Here is a 13,897-nt window from a genome sequence, read left to right as displayed (position 1 = left end):
AAAGATTTGACACTGAAGTAATTAAAATTCAAGATAAAATAGAACCCTTAGTCTGTACTAAAGTTGATGAAAAGGTATTCGGTATTAAATCCAAAATACAAACAGAATGTAACGTGGAATTTGCACAGATTAAACAATCTGTAACAGAAACAAGTAGAGAATTAATCAAACAGATTGTTACTTGCGAAAAGAAGTGTGAACATAACACTTCACAAATCCAAGGCAAAATGTATGACTTGGAAAGAAAAATACAATCAGGACCTACATATTTTACTGAAAAAATGCCTTTCAGTAAAATATTAGAGGGCGAGGAAAAATTCGACCCTGCAAAGAGACATAACGGTTGGCACCCCATTAATTTTGTAAAGAATTGCGAAAGAAATTTTCCTGAATATTTGACTGACCAGAAAAAAAAAACAATGCTGTGATCAGTGCATTAACGGGAGAAGCAAAAAGGTGGGGGTTGAATCTGGATACAAACCAGATGTCTTTTGAAAGCTTTAAACGAAAATTTATTGACGAGTACTGGTCAGAACAAAAACAAGACCAGTTGTGGCGTGAGTTTCTAATGGCCAGGTTGTATGACATCAGAGGTAGGCAAACCATGAAAGAGTTTTGCGAAGCATGTTTAGGGGGCGGGCTGGCAGCAGCTTAGTATGCCACTCTTCAGCCTACAGACTTTTTGAGAAAGATCAAGAGAATAAATAATAAAAAACAGGCGATAAAATCGGAGACTTAAGGAGTAACATGGCGAAAAGAAATCGTGGAATTTAAAACAAAGAACAGAGGGATGATGATGCTAATAAAATACATACGAAGCAGACAGGTAAAACAATAGACAGACATATAAAAAACACGGCGACAGTCTGGATTCTGTTCGCAAAAGACATAAAATTCACACCTAGCGACAGCATGGTTTCTGTTCGCAACACGAGAAAGACGAACAACACTGAATAGTCACTGGAACACTGCACTAAAAAGTTGGCAAATGTGACATACCACAGTCGAGAGCAGGTGGGGGGAAACTGGACAGAAGATGGGAAAACAAAAAAAGGGGGGAAAGGAGAGTAAAAGCGAAGGGGGGAACCGGGAAAGGAGCTGATGGAGGATGAGGACCCATAAGAGGGGTGGGGGGCAGATGCGACAGGGAGTGGGGTAGGCAGAGGAGGGGAATACAAAAGGACTTGGGGGGGAGAAGGGAGGTAGGGAGAGGTTTAGTGGGGAGGAAACAGGACGGAAGGGGGGGGGAAAGAGGGAGCCCCGGGAAAGGACAGAGGAAAGGAGGGGGAGTGAGGATCAGAGTTGATAGGAAGGAGAAATGGAGGGAGAGAGGGCATCGTCCGGGAGGGGGAGTTGATGGAAGCCACCTTGGGAAAGGAGATGTAGGGTGTAGAGATGGAGGGTAGGGGGGACACAACAGTGAAGACGTGGCAGGGGGCGGGGATGGGAGAGGAGAGGAGCAACCAGGGGGTGAGGGGGTTTAAGACGGCGGGAGGTGTAGAGGATGCGGATATGTTCGAGGAATAGGAGCAGATGGGGGAAAGGAATGAGATCATAGAGGATCCGCGTGGGGGACGGGAGGCGGATACAGAAGGCGAGGCAGAGTGCATGACGCTCAAGGATCTGGAGGGACTTATAGAATTTGGGGGGGGGGCAGATATCCAGGCAGGATTGGCATAACAGAGGATGGGACGGATTAAGGATTTGTAGGTGTGGAGGATGGTAGAGGGGTGCAACCCCCACGTCCGGCCAGAGAGGAGTTTGAGGAGTCGGAGGCGGTTGTGGGCTTTGGATTGGATGGAGCGGAGATGAGGTATCCAGGTGAGGTGACGGTCAATGGTGAGGCCAAGGTAGGTGAGGGTGGGGGTGAGGCGGACAGGACATGCGCAGACAGAAAGGGAGAAATCCAGGAGCCGGAAGGAGCGAGTGGTACGACCTACGATGATTTCCTGGGTCTTGGAAGGATTGAGTTTCAGGAGCCACTGGTTACACCATGCAGCAAAAAGGTCAAGGTGATTCTGGAGAAGGGTTGGAGGGTAGGAGCGAGGGCGAGGAATGCGGTGTCATCAGCATGTTGCAAGAGGTGTACTGGAGGGGGGGTTGGGGCATATCCGCCGTGTACAGGAGGTAGAGGAGAGGGGAGAGGACAGAGCCCTGGGGCACACCGTCAGAGGGGTAGAATCTGTGGGAATTGGCATTATTTGCGAAGCATGATACAGAAAGTTGATACATCTGAAGGCTAGAAGGACTGAAGCCGAGATCGTTTGGGTTCTTTGGCAACAACTGCCTGAGGATTCTAAACGATATGTTGGGAGAACCCACAAAAGTTTTTCTGCCTTTTTTGGAAAGGGTAGAGGATGAAGATCATTGGCGAAGAAATCGCGAGTCTCGTCCCCATAATAACAACAATTATTCGCGAGAAAGTAATGACCAAGCTGAACGACATGAAAATGATAGATTTCGTGTAAACACGATTCAGAGAGGTCGCGCGATAGGTAGAGGATATTTTACGACACGCGGCAGAGGATACATGGCGCGGAATTTCCAAACTAGAGACGAAATGGAAAACTGAAAACTGCGTATGTTACGGGCCAGATTCACGCGGAGACTGGTTTTGAGCCCAAAGAAAACATGTCAAATAATAGATTCTGAGAAGGAAAGATGTAAACTACAGGGTAGGAAGGTTAAGGACGCCCCCATGGAAGACGTGCGCGGAGTGATACGTAGTGGCGAGCCCAGTGCGAAGTCACGTGGCTGTTTGTGCTCGGGGCAGCGCTTGCTGGAGCACCGTACATTGCACTTGGCAGCACGCACAAATGGCCCCCCTCACCCCCTGGTTGCTCCTCTCCTCTCCCATCCTCGCCCCCTGCCACGTCTTCCCCGTTGTGTCCCCCCTACCCTCCATCTCTACACCCTCCATCTCCTTTCCCAAGGTGGCTTCCATCAACTCCCCCTCCCGGATGATGCCCTCTCTCCCTCCATTTATCCTTCCTATCAACTCTGATCCTCCCTCCCCCTCCTTTCCTCTGTCCTTTCCCTGGGCTCCCTCTTCCCCCCCCCTTCCGCCCTGTTTTCTCCCCACTACACCTCTCCCTACCTCCCTTCTCCCCCCCAGTCCTTTTGTATTCCCCTCCTCTGCCTACCCCCCTCCCTGTCGCGTCTGCCCCCCACCCCTCTTATGGGTCCTCATCCTCCATCAGCTCCTTTCCCGGTTCCCCCCCCCCCTTCGCTTTTACTCTCCTTTCCCCCCTTTTTGTTTTCCCATCTTCTGTCCAGTTTCCCCCCACCTGCTCTCGACTGTGGTGTCACCTTTTCCGACTTTTTCGTGCAGTGTTCTAGTGACTATTCAGTGTTGTTTGTCTTTCACGTGTTGCGAACAGAAACCATGCTGTCGCTGGGTGTGAATTTTATATTCTTTGCGAACAGAATCCAGACTGTCGCCGTGTTTTTTAATTGTCTATTGTTTTCCCTGTCTGCTCCGTATGTATTTTTATTCGCTTCATCATCCCTCTGTTGTTTGTTTTAATTTCCCCGTTTTCTTTTCCCCTTGTTACTCACTAAGTCCCCGATTTTATCGCCTGTTTTTTATTATTATTTATTCTCCTGCTCTTTGTCAGAAAATCTGTAGGCTGCAGAGCGGCGTCCTAAGCTGCTGCCAGCAGCACCTTTCCCCCCCTTCGGGGGGAATTGAAATCCAATAAAGGAAAAAAAAAAAAAGCACAAATGGCAGACGTCAGAACAAGATGGCTGCCATAGAGAGAAACAGAAGAGGATGGATCGGACACTTCCGTTGGCCGGTTTCAGTAATAGATGAATGTAAAAATGGAAATAAAGTTAATATGTCATGTGATAAGGATAACTCAATATCAGAATCGTGCGGAAAGACATTATTAAAGGAAGAAATGGAGACAGAAAAGGAAAGTAAAAAGGGGAATATTTGTACTCTTAATTATGTGTATGAGGTAAAAGGCGTAGATGTGGGGAAGGTTATGATGAATAAAGAGGAAAGAAAGGTAGAATATGCCACGCAAAATACGTGTGCACAGCTAATAATAGGTGAAAGTGATGTAAAGGAGGACGTTAGTAGACATGACCTTATAAACAGTGCAGGTGAACTTATTGTTGATGGAAAGGTGTTTTGTGGCTCTGATGCAGAAGGGTTTCGTAGGAATTTCGCACGATTATGAAACTCATAGTAAAGGAATCAGTGAAACGAAGGTTATCAATGTATATGACGAGTGTACTATGTACGAAACTAAGGCTGACAACGTTCAGAGTAATTCAACAGAAGTACCTGAGTGTCCAAACGGTGTGCATTGTGTAGAAAATGAGTCGAAAAACGAAGTGGCTGAAAAATCTAGTGATAATCTGCTCCACTGTCTAAAAGTTGCTTTCCTGCTCGAATCTGATGACGAAAATGAAATCAGTGATAGTTCAGATAATGAAGAGTATATGATTACAGATAAGAATGAATATACTAACTTTCCCTATTATTCAAAAGTCGAGTGCTTAAGTGAATCTGATGGTGAGGAAGAGAGTAGTGATGACTCCAGTGAAGATGAATTCTCAGGAATAAACGAAAGTGAATATACTTTTACTGAAAGAGGGTATGAGAAAATTAGTGACATTTTTCCAAAGCGAGATACAGAAAGTAGAACTGGGCCAAAACCGAATGAATTATTGAGTAATGTAACACAGGGTCATAATTTGCAGGAACCTGCAGATGATACTATACTGGGGCAAGCCTTAACCAATGTTTTGAATGGGTGTGAATTACAGGAACAAAAAGAACCACCAGATAAAATAATAGCAGGACAGGAGATGTTGTATCTTGCTAAAGACTTTGAAATTCCAAAACCTAAAAAGCCACCAGATGAAACAAAACGTTGGCAAGATCTGAATAGCATAGTGGAAGATGTAGAAGATAGGAGGCCTAAAAAGCCACCAGATTTAAGTGACTGTTTTATGAACCATAAAAGACTGCCTTGTTAATAAAGAGACTGGGGGCAGGATGTATGTATATATATTGCTAAAATAATGCATGTCTTTATTATCATTGTAACTGACTGTTACCTGAAAGTGATTACTGTTTTGTTGACCCTGACGCCTGTGGCAGGTTGTTGCGTATTTAATGTAGTGTACTGTTTGACTTTGCTTAGGAAATGTTTATTTTCAATTGAATACTTATTGTTGCCAGTCTAATTATGAAGATAGTGGCATTTAGTGTGAGAAACCTGAAAATTTTATGAATAATGATGCTTATGGTAACATTATGAAAGTGCAAAGAACTCCACAAGGTAATAATTAATTCCTAATATACTTAAAGATCAGAAAGGCCTTATGTTTGCACTATGTTGTTCACTTAAAGGTACATGTCCTCAGATGAGGGTTGTTAAGCCTCAGGGGACATGCACTCTTTGCATTGTCAGGTGCCTGACGAGCACCAGGGACCCGAGTCGTTGCCAGAACTACTTCCGTTTCTTTTTGTGTTGCCAACCTTCCTCTTCATCATTCAGAACTTTTACTATCTTCTTTCCTTCTTCTCTGTCAGAGTAAACTGAAAAGTGTAAAAATAATGTAAGACTCTGTGTATTGTTTATGGACAAGTAAATGGATAAATAATATGGGTACACTAGAAAAGACTAAGAATAATGAAAGTATAGTGGGTATTGTAAAGGAAAAATGTAATGGAAAAGTAATTGGAAAGAGAAATATGGATGAGAAAAGGTAAAAATACTGAAAACAAGGTAAATGAATACTATAATATGACTAAATGTAAATGTTTTTGAAAACAGGGATAAATATGATGTTGAAAAACTTTGTGTGTTAAAAACTGTGAAGATGAACTTGACTAATGTGTGTAAGATAGATATGAGATGTATGTGTCTTGAGCCACAAAAAGGTGGCAGAAATCACTTGTAATAGGATATAAATTATTGTCCTGATCTTGACATAACCTAAATGTGTAATTAAACTGAATATTGACTTTAAAAGCAATATTACTGAGTAAGAAAATGGGAAGAAAAATCACAAATCTGGGACTCTCAAATAACTCCTGAACATTGTCATTATACCAAAAATGTCATTTAAAATTTACTTGATTAATGATGTGTATATTGCCTGATTTGGTCATGGTGTAAAGAAAAATGTAATATTACTAGTGTCTAATCCCTGTTTCAAAGTTGCAGGTATCATTTTTTTTACCATTAATGCAATTGGTAACAAAGATGTGACATAATGATGAAAAAAAAACTTGGAAATGATGACAATAAACTGCTCAAAATATGTTTTTGGGCAGCGAAACGAGACAAAAGAATAAAAATGCTGTGGTCCTGAAGTTGAGGGCTACCAAATATGCTGTGTAAGCAGTAGCCAAAGGACTTGCCATTGTGGGGCAAGAAGATGTTAAGTGGTCACAAACTGCCAAACCTAGAGGATGGGGCAGTGTATTAATTTAAAAATGTCTCTTTTAATGTTCTTAATCTAAATTGTGTTTTTGTGTCTAAATGTTTACATACAAAGACTGCCAAACCAATAATGGGCAGTATGAGTAACATGGACTGCTTATGCTGAGGCAAGCAGTGAAGTAAGTTAGGTTTTTTGACCAATATGTTATAGACTGACTATTCTTACTGAAGTCAGGGAAAAGTTATTATAAAATATATATGCATTTTTATTCAAATGGATGTAGAGGTTTTGATAGCAGGTTTTCTGTACTAACTTTAAGTTTTGGACTGCCTTGTTTTAAAACACAGCAGTGATAATTAAAGATTGGTTTGGAGTATGTTAGTGTGCTTATGAGTAACAAACATTTCGGACTGCTATTAGTGAAGAGCAGCTTTAACGTTAACAATTTTGAAAAAAAGCCTTGCAAAGTTACTTCAGTATTTAAAGAGTCAGTTGGAAAAAGGTTCTCATAACTGTTCGCGTAAATATTTGTCCATGTGTGGGTGCAAACTGAAATTTTCAATATTTCATTAATTGCTGAACCTTGCAAAATGTACTATGATCATTAACATGCTTGTGTGTCTGTGAATATTTACTTTCTTTGAAAATATTGAAAGACAAATTTCTGCTTTGTTAAGTTAAATGTTCTGTGCTGTTGTATATGTGTTTACTTTTTTATTTTATTTAAAGGCTATACCTATTCTACTAATATGCAGATTTATTTTGTGTGCTGATTGCCTATTAATTCAACTATATGTGTATGAAATGAACATGCTTAAAGATATCTTGTGTAACGATGAAAATCAGTTTCCGTAAACCAGTGTGAAAATGAAAATTACTGTAAATGTCTTATTTTCGAAAATGTTTTGGAACAAATGTATGAAATTTCTTAGCATATACTGTATGTCTGTAATATGTGTTTTTTTTCTCTCAACTGAAGTTGGATGGTATAATTTTTTTTGTAGTCAACACCACTTAAGTGTTATGGATGTTTCCTTGAAGTATCCCTGACAGGAAACTTCAACAAAACATGGGACATGTGTAACACCATAGCTCTAATGCTGTACTGATTTATTTTGCTTTTGTTTCATTCAATGTTACATCATTGAGTATCTGTAAATGTATGACTCGATGACACAAAATTGTATTTGTTAAAACTTTGATGTCATGATTTGATTCTATGCAATGTAGTATATCTGTCATTTAAATTCTTTATCCCATTTGGAGGGAACAAAACTTACTGTATATAATAGTAATTTTGTGTGAATAATTTTTTGTAGAAATGTCAATATGTGCAAATGTTCTGTTTTATTGAATGAATTTGGTTGCTGTTATGTAAACTGCTGATCCTCACTTAGGGTTCTTAGTTAGTTTGTATGTAAAAGGTGAAGTGGTTCCCCTCGGGAACGGAACTGTGTAGCGCGCGCAATTTGTGGTTGGCCTAGATAGAAAAGGTGGAAACAAGAGTCAGTCGGGGACGAGCTACCAAACTGTGCACTGCTATGTAAAAGATTCATATTGTGTTGGTTCTGAGAGAGGCTTTTTCTGCTACTTTCCAATGCCTCGGATGAATGGATAAATAGCTGGAACTATTCTGGAATTTGTATCTATCATCGCCACCAAGAAATGACAGAGTCCAGCAATTCTACCTGCAATTCCACCTACCAACATGCAGTTGCCACCACATTGCGCAATTATTGCATCGGAATACTACAATGATGTACAGTGAAGGATCAGCTTAATGGATGTGTTAGTGTGCACAAATATAAGGTAATTTATATCTGAATTTATATACCTACCTTGATTTTTCTCCTCATCGTAACACCTCTCAGGTTCCTCTCCGTTTGAGCTAAAGTTATATCCGAATGTCCTTACTGAAAGAACATTAAAGCCCAGTGTTTTGCTAATTGATGCCTCTTGAACATAGTAAAAAGAAAGTTAAAGTTAATGTGGCTTGCTGAAAATAATTTTCCTAGTAAAACTGCTTATTAATGTTGTTGCCAACTTCAAAATTAAAAGTTCTTAAGATTGAGGCTTATAAAGTTTTGCTTAGTGAATGATCACATTACTGCCTGTTGTAAATCGCAGAAGCTGAGTCAGTATCGTACATATATGTTACTTCTGTGTCTCTCTGTAGTAAAAGTGGAAAACTGCAGTTGTGAAACGTTATATACTTATGTTTACTAAGTGTTTGTCTCTCTTGTGTATTAGAAGCGCATATTAACAGTTTAACAGGACCCACAGTTTGTCTAGTGTGTTAATGTTCGGTAACAAGTAACGGAAAGACCACTAATTATGAAAACCATAATTTCCTTATTCAAATGATAGTTAGAAGCAACCTGTTAGTGGATTCCAATTAACTTTCATTTTTAAATAGTAAAGTATTTAACTGAGAGAGACTTAACCTATGTCCAATTTATGTTCCTGCAGTGAATGTTAATAGTAATGTTATAAAGACCGTTCAGTTTGATCAAGCCCTGAAGGTAGTAGTGTGTTTCGGTATCTGTTATATTTTTGCAAATAGTTTGTGCTGCTCCAGTTGTTAGCTTCAATCTTAACGTAAACATATGTATGTGTCAGAGTTCATTGCACTCGCGTGTGGCCGAGTATAGGTTGTGTTTATCCATTAAAGTTATTAATAACTATTTTCTTGCACGAGAATGTTAATCATTCTCTTGCCTAGTTAGGCTGGCGACCGTTTTCTTTATCAGTTAAACAGTGCAGATAGGCAAAATTTTGTTTGTTACTATTCAAATATTTACGTAATTCTGACTTTCATTTATCGATAAGCTACCTCCATTAGGTATAACACGGTCAACATAACAAAATTCCTCCCAGAGGGTAACACTGCTCTGTTGCGTTGTACTATAATTGCTTTAACAAGACAGTTTTATTTCACGACCTGCCTACAACTTTAAGGTTATGGTACAGCAGTAGCAGACAGGTGAGTGTTATAAACTGATGAACTGTGATACATACTTTCTATTTTGTTGGCTTTGTACTCTTATTGTTTTTATTATCAAATTTTCCTTGTGCTTTCTCTCAACCTGTTTCATTATTTTTCTACATCGATAATTCCGATTTACGTAAGCTATGAACAGCTATGTTACTACTCTTCAGGCTTGTACTAAATTAGATAATAGGGTGTACTTTAAGAAATAATAGCAATTAAAATTCGTGGTGAAATACCACGTGACATGGTGTTACTATGTAATATACAAACCATCCAACAATGAAGTGACAACGGACTGGTTCCGTGACAGATACCGACAAAAACAGTTGCAACATGAGAGTGTTGATTTGGAATTATTTGTTTAGTTTCAATAATGTTGGTCATGATGACATTCCAGATAATGCAACGCAACATGCATATTCGCATACGTATAAGTAGTGAATCAGTACCAGTACAAGATGGCCATGACCTTGAGATAATACTTGTGATGATAAAAGAATCTCATTGAACCACAGTGCTGGTACAAGATGAACTTGATCTTGAGATGAGAGGTCACTGATAAGATAAGACCCCCCTTCCGTGGCACTTGACAAGTTCGCCGCAGTGAAAACTCTGGAACACATAAGAATCTAGGACATGGTCACGCCACCAAGGGCCAGTAGGAATCAAGTTACTTCCTCTCCCACCTTCATAATATAAATACAATTGTGAGGGTTTTGCCATTCCTATTCTGTGTACCATAGTGGAAGGATCACCATGAAATGCCAGTAGTAGCAATGATGGGTCTCCAGTCACAACAAGAAGAAGATTGGGTAAGTCATTCTTAATCCTTCATTAGTATTGTTAAAATTATTATTGATATCTTATCTGTTAAGATTCTGTATTCTTATTTTCCCTAGAGTATGACAACTCTGATGTGATACTAGCAGAAATTCTGGACCAGGACATGGAGGTATTCTTCTTACTAATGTCTGCATCACCACAGCAAACTAAAGGGGGTGTGCCAGTCTATCAGATCTGCCATTTGGGTATTCTGTACCTTTATAGCAGTCGTAGCTAGCAGATCTAACACAACTCATCAAGCCTCAATTAAGTGGTTCTAGAATATTGCTAATCACCAACATCTGTATTTTGCTGCTTGCATATCTAAATATGTGAATGTAGGCCAGGCGCCTGATAGTGGCCCTGGTGCATTAATTGAAGTGGAGTATGTCCAGTGGCTTGGTATTAGAGTACAGTATATGTAGTATGAGAGGGACTATCTGTGCAGTGTAATGGACTACATTGAGAGGAAAATATCGATCGTGTATACCCCATCACATACTCCTATTATCATAGATATATTTGGAAGGAAGGTGTTCATAATTGATATTTATAGAGAATTAATGCTGGAAATATCTTTAGACACATGCACTAACATCAAACACTCAAGTGAAGACAATTTGCATCAACTATAGTGTGCATGAATGACCATGAAAGACAGATTGCGTCACTGGAAGCCATATGTCAGAGCAGCATACTATGAGTTTGTAGACTATTTACGTAATCATAGAGCAAATACGAAGCAATAAGAGCGATGTATAAATACCTACCTTCATCCAGTGTCAAGGTCTGTAACAGCTGAACCCAAATTGTATGACTTGTAGAAGGGTGTGAGAACATAATATCCTGAGTAGGAAAGCATGTCCAGAAACGTGCCATTTCCATTCTGTCACATTTTCATTTCAGATGTGTTATGCGTCCATGACTGCTGAGGGAAGGAGAAAAGTCTCAGAGTTGCTTGTCCTGGTATGCAATAGGGTAGACAGGGTGACATGTACTACAGCCTATGGAATATTTCTTGTGGTGTCATATGCAAAGTTAATTTATGAGACAGAGGAAGATCTGCTGGCACAAGTTCTGGCCACTGCACTAGAAACTCAAGAGGCACCAGGTGGGATGGAGAGTGTGAACCAGAACTTGTTTCGTTGGTACAATGTCTGTAACAACATTAGTGGTCGCCACATCGATCTGCTGTTCTAATGCATCAGTACTGCCCTGTACCTACAGTATGCTTGGTTCTTTTGTGTTTTGGAATAATGCATACACGTAATGTGTAAGTGTTAATGCAAAGAAATGTACTTAAGTGATAAACAGATTTTTTGTTAAGTTTCCTTTCGAATTCTTAACCAATATTTATACTGTTCCATGCCTAATTAAATTCCTCAAGCAGATGAGGATGAGTTAAACATCTGAATAGAAACTCTCATAGAACAGAAACGGTACGATTCCAGATGTGGATTCTGTTCGAAATATTATGTACTAACTCCCTCTACAAGCCCTAGAAGTTTGTAACAGGAATTTCCAAACACTCTGTTTACATAAATAATAATATGTCATACAAAAAGTGTTCTCATTTTCCCCTCATTCTGCCATTAAAATATTTTATAACCACAAGTTGCTGGAGAAATTCAGTAGAAAAGACAAATATTAAAATGTAGCAGTGCCTCTGTTGCACCTCCACTGAGCAATGATGTCCAAGTGCTTTGGGACATGGAGTACGATTGAGATAGTATTTGGACTCACTGCTACACGGTACTTCTGTTGCACTGCTACTGCCGCCAACACCTGTGGGCCAAAGCGTAAGCCACAGCCATTCCAGTTGAGCGTTGTCCATTGTCCATCTAACCCCAGGTCAAAGCACCCAGACCACAGCGCAATGGCCGCTACCCCAGCCCACCATCACGAGTGTAGTATTGATGTGGCAAACGCACTAGGAAGAGAAGGGCTTGAGAGGCAATAGTCATCTCCCCCTCCCTGCATCACCCCCACTACCACTCCATGCACATCAGATAACACAGCTGTTGGAAGCTATCAAAGCCAGCAGAGCTGGCAGAAAAACGAGCAACCCGCCTACACACACACACACACACACACACACACACACACAAACACACAAGGGAATACCAGTTGTGGCACATCCACCTCTGGCAGTCGTTAGGATTCAGATGTAAATTAAGAGTGAATAAAAGCTTGTACACGTCATAGCTGAGTTAATGCAGTGTTTGATTGATAAACAGAAAAATAATTCAACCATCCTGCTAAGCTGTGACGATTGCACAATAAAATATATTGTCAGCCCTCACGGTGCACTTTAATGGGAGGTAAAATAGGATATAAATGATTATTTTTTTAAAGTTGCGTACACTGCTGCTAATATCATATATATATATATATATATATATATATATATATATATATATTAATTGATAATTGGTTTCTGTACAAATTGTAAATAGCCTTTCGCTCCCTGCCACCTTCAGAATTTGAAATAGAGTATTCCAGTCAACATTGTCAAAAGCTTTCTCTAAGTCTACAAATGCTAGAAACGTAGGTTTTCCTCTCCTTAATCTAGCTTATAAGTCGTAGGGTCAGTATTGACTCACGTGTTCCAATATTTCTACGGAATCCAAAGTGATCTTCCCCAAGGTCGGCTTATACCACTTTTTCCATTCGTCTGTAAAGGATTCGCGTTAGTATTTCGCATCCGTGACTTACTGAACTGATTGTTCGGTAATTTTCACATCTGTCAACACCTGCTTTCTTTGGGATTGGAATTATTATATTCTTCTTGAACTCTGAGGGTATTTCTCCTGTCTCATACATCTAGCTCACCAGATGGTACAGTTTTGTCAGGACTGGCTCGCCCTAGCCCGTCAGTAGTTCTAATGGAATGTTGTCTACTCCCGGGGCCTTGTTTCGACTCAGGTCTTTCAGTGCTCTGCCAAACTCTTCACGCAGTATCGTATCTCCCATTTCATCTTCATCTACATCCTCTTCCATTTCCATAATATTGTCCTCAATTACATCGCCCTTGTATAGACCGTCTATATACTCCTTCCACCTTTCTGCTTTCCCTTCTTTGCTTAGAACTAGGTTGCCATCTGAGCTCTTGATATTCATACAAGTGGCTCTCTTTTCTCCAAAGGTCTCTTTAATTTTCCTGTAGGCAGTATCTATCTTACTCCTAGTGAGATAAGCCTCTACATCCTTACATTTGTCCTCTAGCCATCCCTGCTTAGCCATTTTGCACTTCCTGTCGATCTCATTTTTGAGACGTTTGTATTCCTTTTTGCATGCTTCATTTACTGCATTTTTATATTTTCTTCTTTCGTCAATTAAATTCAATATTCCTTCTGTTACCCAAGGATTTCTACTAGCCCTCGTGTTTTTACCTACTTGATCCTCTGCTGCCTTCACTACTTCATCCCTCAGAGCTACCCATTCTTCTTCTACTGTATTTCTTTCCCCCATTCTTGTCAATCGTTCCCTAATGCTCTCTCTGAAACTCTCTACAACCTCTGGTTTTGTCATTTTATCCAGGTCCCATTTCCTTAAATTCCCACCTTCAGTTTTAATCTATAGTTCATAACCAATAGAGTGGGTCAGAGTGCACATCTGCCCCTGGAAATGTCTTACAGTTTAAAACCTGGTTCCTAAATCACTGTCTTACCATTA

This window comes from Schistocerca cancellata, chromosome 4 (genome assembly GCF_023864275.1).
Source record: "Schistocerca cancellata isolate TAMUIC-IGC-003103 chromosome 4, iqSchCanc2.1, whole genome shotgun sequence".
Lineage (NCBI taxonomy): Eukaryota > Metazoa > Arthropoda > Insecta > Orthoptera > Acrididae > Schistocerca > Schistocerca cancellata.
The sequence above is the reverse complement of the archived record's forward strand: the minus strand, read 5'-3'. Positions refer to the sequence as shown.